Genomic DNA, 26,372 nt, shown 5'->3' with positions numbered 1-26,372 from the left:
GATTTACTGTGATGGCTAATTAAGAAATAAGTAGGTAAACAAAGACCAAAAATTATTCCAAAATTAGTGAAGGAAAATTAAAGATGATTTAAGCTTTTCCCCTTTAATGTTGTTGTTTTGTAACAAAACGGAATGAAAACAAAACAAATTAACCACAGGGTGATTTAAAAATCAAGTTAGACTTGAAAATACGAGGGGTCACCAGAACAAGAAAGGTATCACAAGATCTTTAAAGTCCTGTTAGAGGAGATAGGTTTAGAAGAATTTACCCAAGCAGACCTAGCCCTTTTATGTGCTGGAGACAGATTCTCTACCAGGCCTTCAGCAGGCCCACACTTGCAATAGCCCAAGAGGGGTAATCTTACCACATACCTTGTTGTTATTATTTTTTATTACTTTCTTCTAAAACAGATTCCACACCTATTGTCAGTAGCCTGCCCTAACACTGCACAATTCTTTCATTGTAATGAAACCAAACCACTCTTGCTGCTTTCAGGAGATTTCCTCTTGGGAAGAATACACGGTAAAAAAGTGCTGTTAAGATGGCCATTTGCTTTCAAATGCTTCTGTTTGAGAAAAGGACCTGAGGATCAGCAACAATGACCTCCGGAGTTTCTCTACTTATTTTTGCTCTTAATTTCAAGTTCCAAGTCTCTTATTAGCAACTGTCTCTTAATTATAAGTTTCTGTGGGATTCCACAGCTGGGTATGGAAATCAAGTGGGTATTCAGGTGTCAGATTTAATTAATCTGGGTAAGAAAACTGTAATTCAGGGTTTTCTTGATAATCAAAAGATGTATTACCCAACCTTTCACTACTTCTCTTTGCTCTTTTCAGTAGAGAAGTACAAATTGTCATTTTTGAACTAGAATCTCACCTAATAATAGCTACTGAACCCTGACAGTGGCTGGGGGGTAGACAGTATGTTGAACACTTCATAAACTTGACCTCTAGCCCCATGACAACTGAGCAAGTGATTAGAGTGGCTTTCTTGTACAAGTCATACAACCAGAGCTAGAATTTGAACCTGGAACTGTAAGGAAGATATCAGTGCACAACTACCCAGAGATAGGTGGTCCGAAGATATTTCAGCAGAAGGAACAGGAGCAGAAGCAGGAAGGTTTGAGAGGCTGAATCAGTCCTTTGGTGCTGAAAGAAGGGATGAGAGAGCAATCACTTTGCCAGGCTCTTGTTTGGAAAAGCCTGTTAGATTTGCCAAAACCACAATCTCAGAAGTGAGTTTATGTGAATGATGGGAAAATGGATTAAGCATTATTAAAAACCTCCTCTCCCAAGGGCCATTAGAAGGTCAACAGTGTGTCAGCTTCTCTCTTGAGCTAGGAAACTTGTATTCTCCAAGGATCACTGTGATGCCTTAAACTGTTCAGTTGACCCAGGAGAGGATGGCCTCTTATACATAAGGGGAACACCATTAGCACCATGAATCACAGTTTTGGAGACTCAAATACATAACCTCATGCAACCTGGTTATGGGTCATCGTCAGTATCATCACTCAGGTGTGCCAGGAAATGAGTGACTCATATAGAAAATCAAGTTCTGGCCTGGATCTGAGCAGCCTGCCACTGCCCTTCTTAGGTTTTGCCTGGATTAGTAATCCTCACTGTGTTCTCTAACTGTAGCCTGGCTTCTGCATGGCTGCTTGATGGCATTTCTGAAGTGCAAACCTCAACATCTGATCTTCTCCCTAAAACCCTCAGCAGCTCTCCATTGTCTACAGGATGTAGCCCCAGCTTGCTGACATGGCACAGTCCTGCCTATTCATAAACTCACTTTCTGCCAACCTGTCTTTTCATTTTGCATGCCAGCAATAATCAACTGTTACAGGTCCCAGAACTTGCATGCTTCCACACATTCATGGTTGGCATGTGCTGTTTCTTTTCCTGGAATTTCATCCTCCTTTGTCTGCTCAGCATACTTCTTTAAGTAGTCTCAGTTTCACATACCTCCTTGTCTGTGAAATCTTTGTGGACTTTCCAAGGCTTTCCAAAGGACTTTCTTTTGTCCTAGGCATCTCCCTTCCCTTATAAAAGCTTCCATGATCATTATTTCTCTACTGGATTGTTAGTTGCTTGAGAGGACTGCTTTTTTTTTTTTTTTTTTTATCTTTGCAGCCTGGTACCTCATACCAGATGCTCAACAAATATTTTTTGAGGGAATGAATGAAGGATACATGAGCCACTATAAAGGAGCTGGTCACTGGTTTTCATTAAGTTATGGGATTTGGTATGTTTCTTTCTGGGAAAATCAACCTCATAATAATCTATACATGAGGAAAGTTAGTGCAACCATAAGTATAAACATAGGGTGCAGATGGCAGATGGGAGGAATATTTCATTTAACTGTATAGAAAAGAGACTGCCCTTCTAAGAGATTGTTTCCTTGTCTGTCTTCATCATTACATTGTGCATAGCTTGAAGCAGGGCCTGTGCCTTTGTCTTAGCATCCTCGGTATGAGGTACAAATCTGGTGCTAAGTTATCCGGTTTTTCCAGCAGTCATGTTTGGATGTGAGAGTTGGACCATGAACAAGGCTGAGCACCAAAGAATTGATGCTTTCGAATTGTGGTGCTGGAGAAGAATCTTGAGTCCTTTGGACTGCAAGGAGATCCAACCCGTCAATCCTAGAGGAAATCAATCCTGAATATTCATTGGAAGGACTGATGCTAAAGCTGAAGCTCCAATACTTTGGCCACATGATACAAAGAGCTGACTCACTGGAAAAGACCCTGATGCTGGGAAAGATTGAGAGCAGAAGAAGAAGGCGACAACAGAGGATGAGATGGTTGGATGGCATCACCAACTCAATGGGCATTAGTTTGAGCAAACTCCAGGAGATAGCCTGGACAGGGAAGCATGGTGAGCTGCAGTTCATAGGGTCTGAAAGAGCTGGACATGACTTAGCCACTGAATAACAACAACCATACTGGAGTTGCAATGATGTGGGCCAAGTAGTCTTCATTATGAGACTGGGATGAAAGGAAGGGTAAAAATGACAGTAAAGCTTAACATGTTCCCTAAAGCTTCCATGACATAATGGGGAGTATTTATCCTCGCCCTGTTTCCAGTTAAATCCTGATCTTGGGCAAGATCTTTTCCTCCTCTGTTGCTCAGCTTCTCCAACTGAAAAATGAGTGAGTTGGACAAGATAATCTTTAAGGTCCTTTTAACCCCACCGTTCACTGATTGCAACATAAGTTTTTGAAGTACGAAAATACGAGTCACGGACTTCCATGTGGCTTGTCTCTAAGGAGTCAGGCCATGTTGGCTCTGTGGATTCTTTCCCTGAAAGCCAAGTCGGTATTTCAGAGTCTGTTACCTAAGAAGTGAGGGAACAGAAACAGGAGTGTATTATTTTTAGGCTAGGGCTTCAGGCTATAAGATAAAGGGCAGCCCAGCCCCAAATCAAATCACTCTTCATGGTTTGAGTTATCATAGAGAGAGATTTGGCGCTAGGCACAAAATGGGACTGATGGAAGGGTTCTGATGGGCAAGAGAAAACCACCAGGAACAGACCTGTGGGCGAGGCACCAAAGTGCAATTGATAGCCAGAAAAGACCACATATTTATACACTACAGCTTGCAAAAGGCTTTTGTGTAACAATATTTACCCATATAACAATGCTGTTGCTGCTGCTGCTGCTAAGTTGCTTCAGTCGTGTCCGACTCTGTGCGACCCCATAGACGGCAGCCCACCAGGCTCCCCCGTCTTTGGGATTCTCCAAGCAAGAACACTGGAGTGGGTTGCCATTTCCTTCTCCAATGCATGAAAGTGAAAAGTGAAAGTGAAGTTGCTCAGTCATGCCCGACCCTCAGCGACCCCATGGACTGTAGCCTTCCAGGCTCCATCCATGGGATTTTCCAGGCAAGAGTACTGGAGTGGGTTGCCATTGCCTTCTCCAAACAATGCTGTTAGGAAGAGATAATTATCATCCCTTTTATTAGTGAGGAGTTTGAAGCTCCTCAGAAAGATGAAGTAATTTACCTTAGCTCCAGAGCTAGTAGAAAGCTTGAAAAGTGAAAGTGGCTCCGTCCTGTCTGACTCTTTGCGACCCCATGGACTATACAGTCCATGGAATTCTCCAGGCCAGAACACTGCCTTTCCCTTCTCCAGGAGATCTTCCCAACCCAGGGATCAAACCCAGGTCTCCTGCATTGCAGGCGGATTCTTTACTAGCTGAGCCACAAGTACAGAGTAAATGGGTTGTCTCAAACCCCACTGATTTCCAGACTGTCATCTCTTACCTGGATACTGCAACCACCTCTTAACTGGTCTTCCTGTCTTGCATTTGGCCACTTCTCATCCATTTCCTACCCTGTCTGGATAACAGGTTTCTAGTACAGAAGAGGCGACACATGCAAGAATGCTCTAAGGAGAGAACTAGGAAACTTCCTAGAAGGGGAAAGAGACCCCCCCAGAAGGCCTGGAAAGCTCCCATGACCCTCTTTCCTCCACAGACCCTTTCGGTCTTGAAGAGGATTCAAATTAAATATATTTTTGTATGGTGTATGTATGTTTGTGTGTGTGTGTGTGTATTGCCCTGAACCTATCCCCTGCCTACTCTGACATCTAAGCCCAGCTTCTCAGGTCACACCAAGGCTTGCTGTGTGCATTGAGGCACCCAGAATGGCACGCCTGGCTTCTCCTAGGAGCCTGGCCATCAGCCTGTCTGAGTTTGGTGAGGCTCATGTAAAGACTGGGGGGCTGAGCTGGGGATGGTGCCACCTCACATGCAGGTGGACAGCAGGGTGAGCACCACTGATAGGGAAATAGTCCTGGAAATTGAGTTCAAATTGGAGGATGAAAGCTCTTTAGGGGCTCAGGTGGGAGGCCTAAGGAACATACAACAGTGCCCGGTATGGAAGGAGTCTTGAATGGAGTTAAGGTGGTTCTAGTGTCAGGTAACCTGGGCCAGATCTGAATGAGTGAAAAGTGAATGAGTTGCACAAGATAATCTTTAAGGTCCTTCCGACCCCACTGATCCCTGATTTGCAACCTAAGTTTGGTAAGTACGAAAGTACAAGTTAAAGACTTCCAATTGGCTTGCCTCCAAAGGCTACATCCGGCTTTCTTTCTGGGCCATGGGATCCTTACCTGAACGTGGAAATAATTGGAGGAGCCTGGCTTTGCTCACACTTAAACTTCTGCCTGGATTCCCCTTTCTTGTTCTTACCACCTGCCCAATCTTACTCCTTCTGCAAGGCTCAGTTTTCATGCTGTCTTCTCTGTGGTACGTCTCTACAAATTCTCCTCTCCTCCTTGTCCCTAAAGGCATGGATTTGTACCAATAATGACTAATGGTCTGGTTAACTGAGGCAGATAGAAACTCTCTGGGCAACTCAGTTCAGTGGACGTTATAGGCATCATCTGTGAAAAAGGCCCTGTGCTGGGCACAGTGGAATGTAGAAAAGAAGACATGGTTTCAGCCTTGAAGGGCTCAGAATGGGATGAAATAGACACCTCTTGGAATGTGGGGCTTGGTGAGATGAATGGTCACAGCTGAAAGCCAGGGAGCACAAGGGACAGAGAGACACATTCCCATCAGGCAATTTTACCTGTGACTGGTCCCCAGGTGAAAATTCTTAGGCAATGTGTCCCTACGTTGCCTATGTACAAGAATCATCCTTGGTTATTTTGTTACAAATACAGCTTCAAGAGACCCTCACTTAGAAGGAAGCTTGTACTTTGAACAAGCAACTCAGGTACATATGGTTCTCAGTCAATTTGGGAATCACTGATGAAAAATACGAATGAAAATCAAGGCAGAAAATGCCCACAGCAGCATAGACATAACCCTGCTGTCTCTAATCCCTCACACCTTCCATCTGGCATCCTTGATGTGGTTTCAAGGTCCAGGGACTAGCATTAAGGTTTTAAAAATCACACAACCAGAGAAGATCAAAGCTTGTAAAGACCTGCCTCTGGGTTATTCTGTTTTAAGCTCCCTGGTTGTAGGTTGGTGCATTTAAAGTTCCTCCAGGATCACACGGACAACTGATGGCATGACCATGATGAGAACCCCGACTCTCCTTACCTAACTGGGTGCCCCCACCCTCTCAGCCCCACAGCACGCTGTCCTCATGCCAAACACACACAGTCCATCGGCCAGGAGGCGTGTTTTTCTCCAAGCCAGGATGTTGAAACAATCCCTATTACCACCCCTCTTGGATCCCATAAACAAATGACATTAGGTTGCTAGTTTCCAGAGACTGTTAAAACAGCCCTGAAGAATAAGCCTCAAAGTTTCCCAGTACATTGTGTGGGGTTTTCTTTTCTTACAAAGGCAAATGTGTCCTTCTGGTTCTTTCTGTTCTTCTCATTTTCATCTCCTGAAAGCCAAGTACTTATAAGTCCCCAGCAGCATTTCCCAGGGGGTAAGGAGAGTGCTGATCATAGGCTGGCATTTCATGCCACCTCTGGGGACCAGAGCAGCTTCAGAAAGGAAGAGACAGGCTTTCTTGGGGCATTCTCTGCTGACCTTACTTCTAACTGGGAACCTCCTGGGATGACAGCACAAGTCCTAGCCCACAAGCATGAAACAGGCAGGGGGCAGAGATTACATCCTTGAGGACTCAAGATAAGGCAAGAGTACTTATTTGATTTGTCATAAATGAGGAAAAACATTTCCTCATTTCCATTTCATGGCAGTGGCAGAGGCACTGTTACGGCAAGTGACAGGAGTTCTATTCCGGAAAGAATAATAAATGCGCACACGAAGGTGAAAGCACAAGAGGGCCCCAGGGATCCACCGTCCGACTCAATCCCTTTGCTTTCTAGAGGCAGCCCGGGAGGTCAGGGGACTTAAACCCGGGGACCACAGCAAGTTAGTAACAGGCTCTAGCAGCGCCCTGGCTACCAAGCCTTGGCAATAAGATTTGAGGCTGCTGCAATGTCCAGGCCAGTGATCCTCAGGCATTAAGATGGGCCAAGGGTCTAGACCCTGCAGGATTTGGAAGAGCATCCCATGACCGAGGTGTGGACAGTGGACTCCTCCCCAGGCCCGTGTCTGCTGCCCCCAGTCAAGTTGCCACCTGAGTTGTCCTTCTACAACTGAGGGTCTGAGAGCTGCAGGGGCCCTGGAGAACCAGCTGGATGGGACAGCCCACCCTGACCCCAGGACAGGAGCTGCCAGTGGACATTAGCCCTTGGATCTGACTAGGTGGTTCCAAACTGAACCCATCTGGTAACTAGGTGGCCAGGTGCTCAGGGGCTCTGATCTGTGAGGAATCAAGTGGCCTTATAAGCCCTTAAGGGTCAGATTCAACTGCCATCTTCCCCCTCATGTTCTCTACACAGACAACACTTCCTGAACACCTGGAAATGCCACGTAGACAGAAGCCACATCCCATGACCAGGTGCTGGGCTACGACCTTGGGAAAGTTTCTACTCAGACCCAGTTTCCCCTTCGACCTCATTTTGCGGGTTCCCTACTCTTTCTATCACGCCACGTGCCTCTTTTATTTTGCGCTTGGACTTAGTTTAGTGGTGGGGGGCGGGGCATGTGTGCTGGAGTCAGACCTGGGATCAAATGAAGCTCCTGCTGCACACAAGGTGTGTGACTTTTGACAAGTTACTTGCCCGCTGGAGCCTCGGTTTCCTCATTTGTCAAATGGACATGATGACATTGGTTCACTGAGCTGTTATGAGAATTAATGAGATAACACGCTGAATTCCTTCCACCAGTGCCTTCCACACAACAGGCATTCAACAAACAGTAGCTATTATTACCCTCAGCATAGGACCCAGGAAACTGGGCTATTCCAGAAGAGGCAGAGGCCAACATTTCAGGATTCAGGTCTAGACACCAAGGTGTCACTCTAACCTTGACACCTACACCAGGCCTGGTGTGCATAAACAGAAGTATGTGCATGCGTGCATGCATGCATGTGTGCTAAGTTTCTTCAGTCATGTCTGACTCTTTGCGACCCTATGGACTGTAGCCCACAAGGTTCCTCTGTCCATGGGATTTCCCAGGTAATTATGCTGGAGTGGGTTGCCACTTCCTCCGCTAGAGGGTCTTTCAGACCCAGGGATTGAACCCCCATCTTTTTAAGTCTCCTAAACTGGCAGGTGGGTTTTTGACCACAAGTGCCACCAAACGGAAGACCACACATAGTCACACACGGACAGTTCTACTGTGGTCCTATTTCCTCTGCTTCTTTCCTGTTAGTAAAAGTGCTTCATACCCAACCTGACAGAGGAAAGTCATCTGAGGAGTCCACAGTCCTGATGAAGCCTCAACTGTTGACTGAAGCTTCCATCCAATTCCTTGCTCACCCACTGAACAGAATGTGAGCTGATTAATAGCTAGTAACCTTTCATCTGGGAGTTGTTCAAGCCACTGCCCACTTTTCTGAGTCTTATTTTTCACTTCCCCCTGGGTCTTGCCTCTGACCATGCTATGTGTTTCTGAGCAGCGATTTCTGTGAAAGGAAACGGGCCGCCTCTGGCAGTGTCAGAGCCTCGCTTAGTCCGGTGAGGTCACAGAGGAAATGCGTTCATTAATAATCACCCCCTTCTGTCCAACAGATTGTGTTCCAGGTTGTGCTGCCAAGTCGCAGTGGGGAAGAACCATGGCCCTTATCTCCGAATGGCAGGGAGCTGTGAGAGAGAAGTACAGGCCGGGGCACCGATGTCACCCGCACATCCTTAGGCACAGGGCTAGGAGCAGCCTGGAGCGTCAGTGGTGCGAGCCCCTCCTTGCCCGCAGAGTAAGGAGATACTCCAAGGGGCGACGGATGCATCCAACTGTCTACCAGTCGTGGCAGAGACATGCAAGTCTTCTGACTCTTCAGTTGGTGGCCTTTCCCCTCTGAGAACCATTTGCTCTTACCATGTTATCTCTACAGTATTTCTAAAACTACTTTAACTCATGTTGGTGGGACTTAAATACAGAGAACTTGGAAATTCTCAGACGAACGTGACTTGATAGAAGTAAAATGCTCTATTTAAAGGATGTGTGCATGCCTGCCAACTCGATTTGGTCATGGCCAACTCTTTGCCACCCTATGGGACTATAGCCCTCCTCTGTCCATGGGATCCTCCAGGCAAGAATACTGGAGTGGGCTGCCATGCCCTTCTCTAGGGGATCTTTCTGACCCAGGGATCAAATCCACATCTCTTATTTTTCCTACATTGGCAGGCGGCTTCTTTGCCACTAGTGCCACCTGGAAGTCCATTTGAAGGATGTGCTCAGTCGTGGTTGACTATTTGTGACCCTATAGACTATAGCCCTCCTGGAGAAGGCAATGGCACCCCACTCCAGAACTCTTGCCTGGAAAATCCCATGGACGGAGGAGCCTGGTAGGCTGCAGTCCACGGGGTCGCAAAGAGTGAGACATGACTGAGTGACTTCACTTTCACTTTTCACTTTCATGCATTGGAGAAGGAAATGGCAACCCACTCCAGTGTTCTTGCCTGGAGAATCCCAGGGACGGGGGAGCCTGGTGGGCTGCTGTCTATGGGGTAGCACAGAGTCAGACACGACTAAAGCAACTTAACAGCAGCAACAGCAGCAGCAGCAGACTATAGCCCTTCAGGCTCCTCTGTCCATGGAATTTTCCAGGCAAGAATACTGGAGCGGCTTGCCATTTCTTATTCTACATTTGAAGGATATATGATACTAAAATTTAATTTGTTCATTTATTTAACAAAGTTTTATTCAATATTAACATATATTAGAAAGGTAAACAAGTTCAAGCTGGTTTTAGAAAAAGGCAGAGGAACCAGAGATCAAATTGCTAGCATCCGCTGGATCATCAAAAAAGCAAGAGGGTTTCAGAAAAACATCTATTTCTGCTTTACTGACTATGCCAAAGACTTCGACTGTGTGGATCACAATAGACTGTGGAAAATTCTGAAAGAGATGGGAATACCAGACCACCTGACCTGCCTCTTGAGAAACCTGTATGCAGGTCAGGAAGCAACAGTTAGAACTGGACATGGAACGACAGACTTGTTCCAAATAGGAAAAGCAGTACGTCAAGGCTGTATACTGTCACCCTGCTTATTTAACTTATATGCCAAGTACATCATGAGAAATGCTGGGCTGGAGGAAGCACAAGCTGGAATCAAGATTGCCCGGAGAAATATCAATAACCTCAGATATGCAGATGACACTACCCTTATGGCAGAAAGCGAAGAAGAACTAAAGAGCCTCTTGATTAAAAGAGGAGAGTGAAAAAGTTGGCTTAAAGCTCAACATTCAGAAAACGAAGACCATGGCATCTGGTCCCATCACCTCATGGCAAATAGATGGGGAAACAGTGGAAACAGTGGCTGACTTTGTTTTTGGGGACTGAAATAGCAACCCACTCCAGTGTTCTTGCCTGGAGAATCCCAGGGACGGGGGAGCCTGGTGGGCTGCCATCTATGGGGTCGCACAGAGTCAGACACGACTGAAGCGACTTAGCAGCAGCAGCAGCAAAATCACTGCAGATGGTGATTGCAGCCATGAAATTAAAAGACACTTACTCCTTGGAAGGAAAGTTATGACAAACCTAGACAGCATGTTAAAAAGCAGAGAAATTACTTTGTCAAACAAGGTCCATCTAGTCAAGGCTGTGGTTTTTCCAGTAGTCATGTATGGATATGAGAGTTGAACTAAAAAGAAAGCTGAGCGCTGAAGAATTGACGGTTTTGAACTGTGGTGTTGGAGAAGACTCTTGAGAGTCCCTTGGACTGCAAGGAGATCCAACCGGTCCATCCTAAAGCAGATTAGTCCTGGGTGTTCATTGGAAGGACTGATGTTAAAGCTGAAACTCCAATAATTTGGCCACCTGATGCGAAGAGCTGACTCATTTGAAAAGACCCTGGTGCTAGGAAAGATTGAGGGTAGGAGAAGGGGACGACAGAGGATGAGATGGTTGGATGGCATCACTGACTCAATGGACATGGGTTTGGGTAGACTCCGGGAGTTGGTGATGGACAGGGAGGCCTGGCATGCTGTGGTTCATGGGGTTGCAAAGAGTTGGACACGACTGAGCAACTGAACTGGAACTGGAACTGATTCTCAAATCTCATTTTATGGTGAGCCTTTCCCGAACACTGGAGAACATACCCTCTACCTTTGTCCTACAACCATATCAAACTCCACATATCTTCCTGTGCTCCTCACTGTGTAAATGGCCTCACCGCCTACCCAGGGTCTCTTACGTAGCCTGGGGGTTACCCAGGACTCTGTCCTCTTCTTCGTAATGCTATATCTAGTCCATCATCCAGTTAAATAGTGTGTAGATGCTACTTCCTAACTGTCTCTTAAGTTCCATCTGCTTCTCTCTGTTGCTTCTACTTTAGTTCAGGACAGGATCATCTCTCACTTTGATTACTACAACAGCCTCTACTGAAATCCATCTGTGTTGCTCTCCTGAAATCCATCTTCCACACTACAGACAAAGTGACCTTTTCTCTAAAACCTGAAATCCAATCACATCACTGCTCTGTCTTACCCCACAGTGGCCTCCCATTGTCCTTATTCTGACTCAGTCCTCACCTGGACCTACTCTGGCCCCCACCCAGGAACCTTTCTGTCCACCCTCCCACCCTGTGCTCCAACTTCCTTTACCATTTTGAACGTCTCTGGCTGTTCACGAGCTGTTTCTTTTACTTTAAGGGCAGTCCCATCAGGTCCACTTTGGTCTGCCAGTTAATCCAATGTCTACTCCAGACACAGATGGGGATCTTCGTCAGTGACTTTGTTGTCTGGTTTCCTCTTTCTCACCTTGACTCTTGTACACACTGCTGTTACCACACCACCTGCCCATGACGTGGTCACCATAAGGCATGTCTGCTGTCTCATCAGACCTAGGGTTCCTCAAGGGGAAATAGACCGTCATGTTCCCCTTGGCATCCAGTTCAGAGCCTAGCTCTGAACAGGTGCCCAGAAAATGTTGTCGGATCAATTAATTATGACGTGATCTCTGTCGACAAGGAGCTAGAGCTTATTAGCTGAATGAAAAGCAAGAAACAGATCAAAAATAACTGTGCTTAGTGCCATTAGAGAAAGACCAGCAAAGTTTTGGGAGAAAGAGAGAGTGAAAGAGGATTGGGGGGTGGTGGTGGGGAACTTCTAGGAATCAGTAACAAAACTACTTTAGGAGATGAAAAATGAAAAAACTGAATGAAGGATTTTTCACAAAGTGGTCCCACAAAATTATTGCAAGGAAATAATCACAATTCTGCAGAGACATATACAAAAGAATGTTTGCCCCATCATTGTTTAAAATAATTTTAGAAAAACATTAAAAAAAAATAACCTAAGTATCCATCAAAACAAAAAAACCAACTGGTTAAATAGATTTTGGTAGAACTATACAATGGAAATGACAAAGCCATTACAAGTGGTAATGTAGATCTATGTTGATTGGGATGAATTAGTATTGCGTCAGTGTCATTTATTTAAATTAAAACACACAAATAAACAAAACAAATGTATATATGCAAGGATAAAAACTCACTGAGAAATGCATTAAATAAAATAGAATGGAGGAGAAGAATGGAAGTGAGTGCAGAAGATAAAAATATGTAATAAAACACCAGAGGGACTTTGTAATATAGACGATGATTGCATGCCATGAACAGAGGAATATGATTATCATAAGTGTGCTCTTGAGATCCAAAAAAGAAAAAAAAGAGAGAAGACATTGCAGTAAACTCTTAAGTAGAAAACACAAGTCATAAAACAGTGTATGTCGTATTGTCTTGCTTTTACTCTGTACGTGCTCAAGCTCAAGTTATTGTGCACTGAAAGTTAGGGCAGTACATCATTTATGATGAAGTCTTAACAGTAGTTATTATTACTGCTGGCAGTAGAATGGTAATATTTCACTGCTCAGAATCGTTCTGGAATTTTTGTAATGTGTATATATAACATTTATAATCAGAGAGAAAGTACATAAATAATTTCAACTAACAAATGAAATGTCTTTTGTTAACAAAACAATCAGTCTCAGGAACTGTGGAAAGAGAACTTTTATGGTGCTTTCAGTTAAAGCCACTTTTTCTTCAAACAATTAATTCACAGCAATATTTCAGGGTTCAGTCTGAACTGGATGCTAAGGAGAACATGATAATCACTTTACCCTTGAGGAAGCCCAGGTGTGGGGAGACAACAAACCTTTAGCTCTGAAGCCAGGGTTAGCTCTGGGTGAAGGGATGAACATGGAAGAGAAGCTCAGAAGAACCCCGAGTCTGTCGCCTCCTCACCCACATTCACCCTGGAGAGGCAGTGATGGGAGATACAGGTTGGGAGGCGAACCCTGTGTGTCAGAGTCTCTGAGGTGAAGAGGAATAGAATTTGTCACTCAAAACATGCCTCTTTGGCATAAGGATTATTTTAGGCTGATTACTTTTAATAAACACCAGACATAGGAGAATCTCTGAAAACCAAATAGAAGTTACTCTTCTGAAACAGACATTTACATCTCTGAGGGATATCTCCATTTGTAAGGTGTCTCCCTCTCTAAGCAGAAGAGGACAATGACTAAATCTCCAGGAACTCAGTGGAGAAGGCAACTGACTTAAATCTGCATCACCATACCCTGTTTACTGAGCTTTGCCCACCCCTGCCATAGTATCCCACATCTAGCTTTCCTTCCCACCAATATCTTCTTTATCCTTAGCTGGAGATGGTATTTAAGGGCATGGTTTGGACTATTCCAGAGAGTTCCTCAGTTTTTTGAATATTTTGCTTGTATAAGGAGTTATACATGTTATTAAACTTCTGTTTTTCTCCAGTTAATCTATCTTAACCAAGGACCCATAGGGCAGAAAGAGAATTATTTTTCCTCCCTTACAAAGGTTTTGGAAGTAGTGGTATCTCTGGATGTGTCTGGGATGAAGCTTCCCTGCCATCTTCCTAAGAAATAAGGAAATGGTGATTTGCCTGAAGGTGAAGACCACCATGGAGCTTCCCTTGTGGCTCAGGGGTAAAGAACCCACCTGCAAATTCACAAGATGTGGATTCAATCCCTGGGTCAGAAGATCCCCGAGAGAAGGAAACGGCAACCCACTCTAGTACTTTTGTCTGGAGAATTCCATGGACAGAGGAGACAGCCTGGCGGGCTACAGTGTATGGAGTCACAGAAGAGTCAGACAGGACTGAGCGATTAAACACCAACAACAAAAGACCACTACCCAGGGTTCTCAATCCAGAACTTTTGGCCATGAAACCCATTGACATCCTCAGGAAAAGTACCCAGGGCCTCCCCAAAGACCTGTATGGGTTTTCTGGGCTTTGATAGATTAATGTGATCATGCCTTTTCTTAAAACATGAGAGCTGGGTTTTCAGTCCCAACTCTGCCCATGTTTTCCTGTAAGTTGGCTTCCTCTTTGAACTTCCATTTTCTCATCTCCAAAAGTTCTATGAAAGAATTCACCTAATTCACTGGGACAAACCACAGAGGCAGTTTGCGAAATGGGCAAGTGTTTCTAGCTCTCCATGTAGGCACTTTCCAGGACACCTCAGGAGAGAAAATAAGACCCAGGCATATGGAAAGGAGTGGGCTTTATTAGGCAGGAATGAAGAGAGAGTGACTTGCAAGTCCCAGCAAGAAGGAGCAAAGACACCTAGGGATGAGCAGCCATCAGAAGCTTCACAAAGCAGCCAGAGAAGAGGAGGCAACCACACCGCCCACCTCGGGGTTTTGGAAGGGGAATGGAAAGAGCATATTTACCCAAAATTGCCAGCAGAGAGAGCTGACCCTCCCATCGAGGTTCCTATCTCTAATGTATTTCCAGCTCTGAATTACGCTCACCCCGTCCTTGCTGGGTCTTTGTGAAGCACCCAGTAAGGCTGGAACAAAGCACTTTTTCGTGGTGCAGGAAAAATATCTTGGCTAAAAGGGACAATGCCAAGGCTGAGAGGGCTAAAATTAGACCTTCTGGTGCTGTTTGACTTGGCAGTTGCGTGCACAGGCTGCTAACATGGCCCTTTCTCCCCACCTCCCTCCCGGCCCTGGGCCTTCTGAGTGCACAGGTAACATGTGCTGAAGGAGTGGAAATGCTGCTTCCCCTGGCACCCTGTGGGGATGACAAATGCTTCTGGACCTATGTCACTGCCGCCTGGAGCTGCAGGTAGAGTAATGCTGCTGCTGCTGTTGCTAAGTCGCTTCAGTCGTGTCCAACTCTTCTCGACCCCATAGACGGCAGCCCACCAGATCCACCGTCCCTGGGATTCTCCAGGCAAGAACACTGGAGTGGGTTGCCATTTCCTTCTCCAATGCATGAGAGTGAAAAGTGAAAGTGAAGTTGCTCAGTCGTGTCCGACTCTTTGTGACCCCATGGACTGCAGCCTACCAGGCTCCTCCATCCATGGGATTTTCCAGGCAAGAGTCCTGGAGTGGGGTGCCATTGCCTTCTCCAAGGTGGAGTAATACTCAGTTTGAAAAGACTAGGTTTCCACATCAGCAAATTTATAGATTAAGATCAAACTGTATATCTGCTTCCTGTTAATCTAATGGCTTTTCATGTTGAAACCAAAAGGAAATCTCAAGATAATCATATATTTGAACCTTATATTTACCTAAGAATTTGCAGCTTCACTTATGTAACCGTCGCCAAACCCAAAGAACCAGTTCTAAGTATCTAACATCATGCCGTGCGGTAGTGTTATCTACGAGAAACAGCCCAGACCTTGGAGTTAGACACATGAGGTAAGATCTCCACCTCCAGCACTTCTATTAGTTGGTGCCTTCAGGAAAGTTATTTAATCTTTCCCATTCATCCAACTTTAAATTATCTCCAAATGCTAAATGGCTCAGTGGTAAAGAATTTGCCTTGCTGATGCAGGAGACATGGGTTCGATCCCTGGGTCAAAGATCCCCTGGAGAAGGAAATGGCCAGCCACTCCAGTATTCTTGCCTGGAAAATTCCATGGACAGAGGAGCCTGGCAGGCTACAGTCCATAGGGTCGCAAACACTCAGACATGACTTAGCAGCTAAACAACAACAACAAAAACTAAATGAAATAATAAATCTATTTCACTGATATTTTAGCAGTAACAATCCTGGCTTATATTAGCAAGTACTTACCATGTGTTCATTCATGGATTATGCACTTCATCTTTACAATAATTTAAAGTAGATGCCATGTATATCTTCATTTTAGAGTCAAGGAAAATAAGGCTCAGAGAATTTAACAAACTTGTCCAAGGTCACACTACAAGAAAACAGTGGGATTTGAACCCTAGAAGGCTCTTACCCTCTGTTAGCTATTCTGCTTATTAAAGGAGATGAGAAACAAGAAAGTTCTTGCCAGGGGAAAAACTATTATTTTAATGTAAGCGTTCATTATTCTCCTTTCTTGCCTGGATGCTGCCCTGATCTATGTACTTCTTTACCTAAATGAGTCAACTTAAAGGTACTGGTCATCCTAGTCAGCTACCTCCCAGTTGCTGGGCTTTGGCCCTCATGGGGTTGGGGGAGGGCTTGGTTGCTAAATACAAGGGCAGCAATTGAAGGAACTGGGAATGTTTAGGCTGGAGAAGCAAAGGTTCTAGAGAGGAAATTTGAGCTCTCCTCATATAAGTGAAGGATTTACTGGTACAAAAATAGACTTATACATCAGCATAACAGAGCGGAGAGTCTAGAAATAGATCTGGCTATACATAATTACTTAATGTATGATCAAGGAAGCTTTTCAGAGCAAGGGGAAAAGAAAATATAATTTTGTAAGGGATGCTATCACCATCACTTGATAGCCATTTGGTGCAAAAAGGAAGTCAGAACCACACCATGTACATCTTTTAACACATCATTACCATTTAAAATAAACACTTTAATATAAAATTAAATGAAAGAAAACTATTAGAAACTGAAAATATGCCAGACAAAATGCTAATAGCTATTTTATATATATATGGTGCTGGGCTTCCCTCATAGCTCAGTTGGTAAAGAATCTGCCTGCAACACAGGAGACGCCGGTTCGATTCCTGGGTTGGGAAGATCCACTGGAGAAGGGATAGGCTACCCACTCTGGTATTCTTGGGCTTCCCTGGTGGCTCAGCCAGTAAAGAATCCACCTGCAATGCGGGAGACCTGAGTTGGGAAGATCCCCTGGAGAAAGGAATGGCTTCCCACTCTAGTATTCTGGCCTAAAGAATTCCACGGACTGTATAGTCCATCGGGGTCTCAAAGAGTTGGTCATGACTGAGCTACTTTCACTTTCACCCACCTGTCAATGAAGGAGACATAAGAGACGTGGGTTCAATCCCTGGGTCAGGAAGATACCCTGGAGGAGGGCATGGAAAGACACCCTAGAGGAGGACAGACACCCCAGTATCCTTGCCTGAGAATCCTATGGACAGAGGAGATTTTCGGGCTACAGTCCAGAGGGTCACAGAGTCAGACACAACTGAAGCAACTTATCATGCACGCAGCAATTCCATTTAGACATATAAACCTTAGAGAAACTCACACAAATACACAAGGGGACGTGTGAAAAAGATGTACACTACAAATCTGTAATACCAAAGTAAAAAAAAAAAATGTGACAATAACTTAAATGTTCATCAGATTTGTTGTTGTTTAGTTTCTAAGTTGTGTTTGACTCTTTTGTGACCTCATGGACTGTAGCCCATAGGCTACTCTGTCCATGGGGATTCTCCAGGCAAGAATACTGGAGAGGGTAACCATTTCCTGCTCCAGGGGATCTTCCTAACCCAAGGATTGAACACATGTCTCCTGCATTGCCAGGAGATTCTTTACCACTGAGCCACCAGGGAAATAGCAAATGATTAATTAATTTGAAGTATAGTCACATGATGAAACACTATAAAGTAGTCAAAAAGAACGAAGATATTATATGAATAAAAATGGCAATCTAAAAATATTTTTGAGAGGAGTTGGAGAATGACACATGCATTATGATGTCATCTACTTAAACATCAAAGAGCCAAACTGATACTACAGAGATATACATAACTGGTCAAAAGAATAAAGGTATTCAAGAAGAAAATGCATAGCAAATAACAGAATGATTTTTCTGAGGAAGAAAGGAGGTGAGTGGGATTGAGAAGGAAAATGATGATCATTTCAAAACATGAGATGGCAATAATATTTCTGAATTCTAGGTAGTAGGTCAATGGATATCTGTCATACTACTCGCTAAATTTTTCTGGATGTTTGAAATTTTTCACAACAAAAAAGTAATTTATTTTCCTTTATTCTGTAATTCAGATTTATCTTAAATCCCAACTGACTTTTTCTTAGGTACCCTCCATTGCAGAAAATTAACTAATCAAATGGCTTGGGTGCCATTATAATTTTGAATAATGATGTTTTCTTTCAGCTTTTATACAGAGTAATCACATTTATTTCAAAGAAAATATGTGGCAGAATAATGAGGAGAAAATTGTGCCAGACTCTAAGAATTTTAGTGAATACTTTAAAGCATGTCCATTTTAAGTCTAGGGAAAAAAGACATTTCTCTTATTCTCCACTGGTAATTCTCAGGTGGTTTCATTTTTGTGGTATACAAATTGGTAGCACAAAGCAAAATGGAAATCAAGTTAATTTCCATAGTTTCATGACTGTTTTGTTGGTGCTACAATTGCATCTACAGTTAACACTTTCTAGGTAGTTTTTGTGCATTACAATTACTTGTTTCCTCGCCTGACTTGACTAGACTCTTGGAATGCTTTGAAGATGGACACCCAGTTTTGTTCATCAAATATCCTTATCATATGGGCATTCAGTGAGTGCTTTTAAACTGATTTTATAAAATTTCAATTTTCATCTGTGCACGTGTGCTAAGTTGTTTCAGATGTGTCCAACTCTTTGCAACCCTATGGACTACAGCCCACAGGCTCCTCTGTCCATGGGGTTCTTCAGCAAGAATACTGGAGTGGGTTACCATGCTGTCCTTCAGGGGATCTTCCTGACTGAGGGATCGAACCCACGTGTCTTATGTCTCCTTCATTGGCAGAAGGGTTCTTTACTACTAGCACCACCTGGGAAGCCCAACTTTCATCTGTGAATGGAGATATTAGATACAACAGTTTAATGAAACATTGGCAAGACATTCTGAGAGATTCTGACCTTTTGAGGTGCTGAATCAATAAAGTTGGAATGATGGCAACTCTTTGAGTCCATCTGGTTTCCTGCCATTGTACTAAACACATTAAATGAGTATGTAATTGCTTGTAGTTGCTGTTGTTGTTTTTCCAGAACTGTAAGCATGAGTATTGGGATAATTTTGTAAAGGTCACTATGAATAGTCTCATGGAATGGTGTAATAAAGTCCACTTAATGATAAATATGTGTTTCATTGCCAAAATGGAACATAATCCTTGGCCAACTATCTAGGCACAGTTTCTTTCAGCTTATTAGCAGCATATTTTGGGTCAGAGGACTCAAGGAAGGTAGAGAGGAGCTTGCCAGGCCACACAGAAAAACTTCCTTGTTTTCCTTTTTTGAAACCTCTCTTTTCTAATTAACTTTTTTTTTTTTACTGTTTTACTTCACTGTATTTGATACATTTCCTAAACCTAACTGAAATCACTTCTGAAGTATGGAAGAAGACTAGATAAAAGAAAACAGAGAAGAGCATGACTCTTGAAAAACACGTGCTATTAGAAGAATTTGTTTTAAAAAGGAATACTTAGAAGAGGGTAAATTTTCTTTATATCACAACAATGTAAAGAAGTAAGCGTATAGAAAAAAGATCAGAAAGAAAATGTCGAATAATCATAATAATTAACTTTGAATATTAAGATGATGATTTAAATTTCTTTCCATGTTAGAATTTTTCAGATTCTTATCATTGTCAAATATTATCTTTATAGTGAAACCGAACATTACTCTTAAAGGACTCACACATTTAGATAGCACACAGGCAATTCTCAAATGTTTAGCAATTATATATTTGCTTAATGTCTTTAGAGTTGTCTTGACTGACCTAAATTTAAACAAGTTGAACTGGTTAACAAGTATTCTCCCCAGAATTAAACATATAATACTGACTGATGCCAGGGACAGCTAAACACTCCAGGTTAGAAGGGGTCTGCAAAAAGTTCAAGTTCGGGAGTCAAAAAGGCCTGGGTCTGCTGGATGACCAAGCACATTGTTCATTCCCTCAAAGCTCCACTGTTCTCTTCAGTTAAATACAGAATTTTATAAACCCTCTGGTTTTGTTCTGAAGATAATATGTTCTGTTATGGACGCATGGGAAGTGCCTGAATTATTTTTGTCATGAAATAGTTCCCATCCTTCTCCATCTTCCCCTTCCTGGTTATTCCTCACTAGATATACTGGACATGTTACTATTAATATGTCCCATCTCTTCTTTTAGCTGAGATGGTCTTATCTGATTTCATATTCAGGGAAGTACTGTTAAGGTGTTTTTAGGCAGAGATGACCTAAAAATCCAATCAAAGCTGGCACAGCACAGGTCAATCAATGACGCTGGATGGTGGGAAGGGCTGTGCAAATAGAGATAAAAGTCATCAGACTTACACTTTCAGGGATTTGGAATGGAAAGCAGATGGTACTGGATCCTTCGTCAATAGTGATCACAAAGCTAAATTGCAGAGAGAGTGGCTGAGATGCTATGTATAGACAGAAGAACATCTTGGATTCCACAAGACCAAGAAAAGGAGATAACAGCAAGTCCTCAGAGTTCTGCTGGTTCCTGATGGCTCCTTAGGTCTAGTTCTGACGCTCATTCTTAAAATAAATATTCTTTGTATAAATTCAATGTTCAGAGACAGATAACACTGCTTTAATGCAATGTATGCCCTGACTGGAGAGAGCTTCTAGGTTCTAAATTTATGCCGCAGCTGAGAGAATACCTGCTTATGTAATCTCATGGCCCGGTCTAAATGCCACCGTGAGGGAGCAAAAATTGATTCTTTCATGTTAACAGCAGCATTCTTTTATGTAAAACAAAAACTTTTTTAATCATCTGAAAGATACATTTTGGTCTGTGAACACATGTGAAAACTAAGCCTTGTAAATGGCATAGTGTGTCTTTCATATATCATTGCATTATTTTCAAATATATGTCAATGCTACTGCTATTAATAATACATGAATTTTAAGCATTACTGAATTTTATAGTAGCTATGTATCACTCTGTGTTCTTTCAATTGACTAATAATGAAATCACAATGATTAACTTTGAGACTTGAAAAAGCTCTAGTATTACAAAGAAGTCCTAGGAGTGTAAAGTAGGGCTGGAAAAAATTAGGAATGCCTGACCAACTGTAGACCTGATGAAAACCTTAATAAGTTTGAATTTATCCTCAATAGAAAAGAATATTAATTCTGAAGGGTAGGGTACTGAAGACCCTGCTGGCTTGATTAGAGGGTTTGGTGTTGAGTTACATTTTTTATTCTGATGAGTAATGGCAACCCACTCCAGCATTCCTGTCTGGGAATCCCATGGATAGAGGAGCCTGGTAGGCTACAGTCCATCGGGTCGTCAAGAGTTGAACATAACTTAGCAAAAATAACAACAAACCATCTTTGGGGCTTCCCAGGTGACTCAGTGGTAAAGAATCTGCCTGCCAAGCAGGAGACGTGGGTTCAATCCCTGAGTCTGGAAGATCCCCTGGAGAAGGAAATGGCAACCCACTCCTGTATTCTTGCCTGAAAAACCCCATGGAGAGAGGAGTTTGGCAGGCTACAGTCCATGGGGTTGCAAGGAGTCGGATACGACTTAGTGACTAGACAACAACAAATACCTTTTTAGAACAACATAAAAGGAGTGCCATTTTCTCTATTAACTTCTGGGCTGTACAGTTAAGAGTTACAAAAAAGAATAGATATTCAACATTCATTCTCTATCTGATGAATTATCCCATCAACCCAATCTTCCATGAACACAATATCATCCTCTCTCTCTTCACAAATTCAGTCATGCTCCAATGTGATCTACCTCCTAAATATTTCCCAAGTTTGTACAAGTCTCTGAATCTGCACTGCACAATTTCAGCCCAAGCCAATATCACTTCTCACATGGACAATTATAATTGTCTCCAAACTGGTTTGTTTACGTTTAGCTCCTCCCTAATTCATTCTCCAGAAGGATCTTTTGCAAATGTGAGTCTGATTAAGTCACTTCCTTTCAAAAACCTTCCATGGTTTCCGTTTTCTTCTTTGTTGTTGTTCCGTTGCCTAGTCATTTCCATGCCTGACTCTGCAACCCCATGGACTGCAGCACATGAGGATTCCGTTCTTCACTATTCCTCTTAGGACCCAGTTAAAAAAAAGGCAAAAACAAAATAAAACTCTGAACAGTCCTCATAAGATTCATCACAATATGAAATCTGGCTGTTTGTCACTCTTTGGAGTTGCTGTCTCCCACCAGGTTCACTTTCGAATCCAGCTTTTTGCACTTGCTATTATCTGTGTTGGGAGCGCTCTTTCTGTGCCTCCTTCACCTGGCTGACTCCCACTCTTACTTCATTGCTGTTGTTTAGTTGCCAAGTCATGTTGGAATCTTTGCAACCCCATGGACTGTAGCCTGCCAGGCTCCTTTGTCTAGGGGATTCTCCAGGCAAGAATCCTGGACTGGGTTGCTACTTCCTTCTCCAGAGTATCTTCCCCATCCAGGGATAGAACCTGCATCTCCTGTATTGGTAGGCGGGTTCTTTATCACTGAGCCACCTGGGAAGCCCCTACTCTTACTTTAGATTGCAGCATAAATCTTACTTTGTCTCTGCCCTAAATTCCTTAGATTAAGTTAATCTCTTTGCTATACATGCCCATAGGAGCATAATCTCTGCTTCTCCCAAACCCACCGCCTGATCAGTTCTTAATCATTTGTTTGTTGTATTTTCCTTACTATAAGCTCCATGAAAGACTCTAGGTTGTTGGTTTGTTCTTTTTTCCCACTTCTAAATTTTCCACTACAGGGCTTGGCACGTAAGAAAGTGAAAGTGAAGTCGCTCAGTCGTGTCCGACTCTTTGCAACCCCATGGACTGTAGCCTACCAGGCTCCTCTGTCCATGGATTTTCCAGGCAATAGTACTGGAGTGGATTGCCATTTCCTTCTCCAGGGGATCTTTCCAACCCAGGGATTGAACCAGGGTCTCCCACATTGTAGACAGACGCTTTTCCATCTGAGCCACCAGGAAAGTCCTTAGGACTTTTTTTTGGTGGGGGGCTGTGGGGGGTGGAAAGAATACTGGAGTGGGTTACCATTCCCTTCTTCAGAGATCTCCCCGACCCAGGGATTGAACCTGGGTCTCCCGCATTATAGGCAGACGCTTTAAAGTCTGAACCACCAGGGAAGTTTGGCACATAATAAGCACTCAATTAAAATCTGCTAAGCGGAATTAATCAATTAATGTTTATTGAGTTGGATTAACTGTCACACTCTCACAGAAGAAATTCTGAGGCCTGAAGAGGCAACTTCAAAAATCTACTGATAACAGATTTGTTTCAGATAGTTAACATCCAAAAAGTATTTGCCTTTCTTAAAATTTTTAATCCTAAATATTTGTATTTGTTGTTATTGAACATAGAATATTTTTCCAATTTTCATTTCTGAAAGCTTTTTTGATAGACTAAAAGAAAAGTCTATTTATTTTTGTAATTTATCTTGCATCCAGCCTCCTAATATTTACTAATTTTTGTCTCTACTTGAAACTTTGGATTTTCTCTAAATAAGCTCAGTAAGGCTTCCATGACAGCTCAGTTGATAAAGCATTCTCCTGCAATGCAGGAGACCCTGGTTCGATTCCTGGGTCGGGAAGATCTGCTGAAGGGAGAGGCTACCCACTCCGGTATTCTTGGGCTTCTCTTGTGGCTCAGCTGGCAAAGAATCCACCTGCAATGTGGGAGACCTGGGTTCGATCGCTGGGTTAGGAAGATCCCCTGGAGAAGAGAAAGGCTACCCACTCCAGTATTCTGGCCTGGAAAATTCCATGGACTGTATAGTTCATGGGGTTGCAGAGCATTGGACATGACTGAGTGACTTTCACTTTCACTTTAAGCTGAGCCCCCCCTCAAAAAAAACTGATAACTTAATCTCTTTCTCAGTGTTTATTCTGCTTATTTTGTCATCATATTGCTTTTGCACAAATAAAGAACAATATGAATCTTTAATTTTTTTCTGAGTGAAGACAAGGTATAAATGAAAATGAAAGTGTTAGTCACTCAGTCATGTCAACTCTTTGTGACCCCATGGACTGTAGTCTGCCAGGCTCCACTGTCCATGGAATTCTCCTGGCGAGAATACTGGAATAGATTGCCATTTCCTTCTCTAGGGAATTTTCCCAACCAAGGGATTGAACCTGGGTCTCCTGCACTGCAGGCAGATTCTCTACCATGTGAGCCAGCAGGGAAGCCCCCAAGTATAAATATACAGTAATAAATCTGTGTCTATTTCTGAGAAAAGTGGCTCATTGCAAGATTTTTGCTCTATAACACTTTAATATTCTGGTAAGACCTTGAGATTTACCTATTACATTTGATAACAGTAGGTAGGGATGGAAAGATCTTAGAGATATCCTAGTTTAACCCTACTTATTCTACATATGAACTGAGGCCCAGCAAGAGAAAGTGATTTGACCAAGACAAAGAACTAGGAGTAAAGCCCAGGCAAAAATACCAAAGTTTTATGACCCCTGGGACAATGTTTTTAATAAAAATTTTGTTGATTAGAACTTTAGATGTATTTTTGTGTGTGTGTTGATTTTTTAATATTACACATAAAAATTGATAATCTAAATTAAAATATTTAGTCTAAAATTTTATTATTACTAGCACAGCAGAAGTTTCCAGCTTCCTTCAAAATCAATGTCCTTCTTCCTTAATAATAAAACTCCTAATTTATAGCAGGGGTTTTGTTCAATGTGATTGAATTCTGGCCAATGGCATATATGTCAATTTTCAGGTCTGACTTAGGCAAGGGTCCTTAAAAGGAAAGGATGCACCCTTTATCTCCCCCTTCTCCTTCTTGTTAGTAGAAAGCACATGTGAGGCTTGCAGCCATGGCGGATCGAGAGATGGAAGCGACCTGTGAAGGATGGCAGAGGTGAAGGGCAGAAGGAGACTGAGCCCCTGAGAACTTCGTGAAGCTCCCCTATCAACCTTGTACTGCCCACTGCTGGATTTCTTTTATATGATTGAGAAATAAACTCTCCTTTTAACTTATTGTTATCTGGGGTTCTCTGTCATTTTAAGCTGAATCTAATTCTAGCTGGTCTGTTAGTAAATTCTAGGAATGCAAGCTCTTGCTCAAAAAAAAAAAAAAAAAAAAGAAAGAAAGAAAGCATAATAGAGTATGAAAGTGTTAAATCACTCAGTTGTGTCTAACTCTGCAATCCCATGGATTATAGCCCGCCAGCCTCCTCTGTTCATGACATTTCCCAGGCAAGAATACTGGAGAGGAAAAAAAAAAAGAGAGAGAGAACACTGTGGCAAAAAAAAAAGAATACTGGAATGGGTTGCCATTTCCTTCTCCAGGGGATCTCCCTGACCCAGGGATTTAACCCAAGTCTCCTGAATTGCAGGCAGATTCTTTATCGTCTGAGCCAAGATGTTAAATAGAATTCTGGTTATATTCTCAAGAACTTGAAACTTAAAATAATGATAATAACAGCAGTGTGTTGACTACTGGGGCCAGCCTATAGAGAGTACTCAAGAAATGGCTCTGACGTCATACTTTCTGGTCTTGCCGCTTATTGGCTGTGTGATGGTGGGCCTATTGCCTATTGTTTCTAAATTTTCTTCGCAGTCAGAACATTAAAAGTTCTTTAGCATGGGTTGTGAGTGTTAGAAAAATAAACACAATTGATAATGTCAATATAAATTAACCCCATGTAGTATTACTGATCTTATCATTGAAACCATCACTACTACTACCTCTAAAGTCTAGATATCATATATACTTATGTGGTAATATCTGTAATTTAATTATCATGATAATACTATCCCATAGGTATCATTATCAATATTTCATGATAAAATGACTCACCTAATTTGGAATATTTTGTGACAGAGCCTGATTACAAAACCCACAATTCTTTCCATTACACCATGCTCATCTTATTTAAGATTCTATAAACTTTAACACTTTATGTCAAACACACTTATTTGAAAGTATTTTCTTGCCATAATTGTAACTAAACTGTGGTTCCTGCTCCTTCTGTCAATAATAGTGTCCTTACTCCTCTTTCCCACTGTCTTCCTAATTCATAGCCTTGGCGTCCTCAAAGTGATCCCACCTCCAACTCTCATCCTAAAGGGAGGTCTGGGTCCTGTATATTCCAGAAGTCTTCCCATAGCACACTCTGCTTCTCTCACAACCGTTCTTATCAGACTATCAACTATCATCTATCTTCACCACTGGAGTGTCAGTTCTGAGAGGGTATGAACAATGTCTTGTATCCTCAGAGTACACTGTAA

At 42.7% G+C, this 26,372-nt stretch overlaps 1 protein-coding gene across 1 annotated transcript in view; it reads right to left on the bottom strand.

The window, feature by feature from the left end:
- Positions 1 to 26,372, bottom strand: part of VSNL1 (visinin like 1) — a 120,846-nt gene that overhangs the window by 71,523 nt on the left and 22,951 nt on the right. The gene's annotated exons all lie outside the window — the stretch shown is intronic.

Source organism: Bos grunniens, chromosome 11, assembly GCF_055505025.1.
Source record: "Bos grunniens cultivar Pamir isolate PY7600 chromosome 11, Bosgru_T2T1.0, whole genome shotgun sequence".
NCBI lineage: Eukaryota > Metazoa > Chordata > Mammalia > Artiodactyla > Bovidae > Bos > Bos grunniens.
This window is presented reverse-complemented; position numbering and strand designations above follow the sequence as displayed.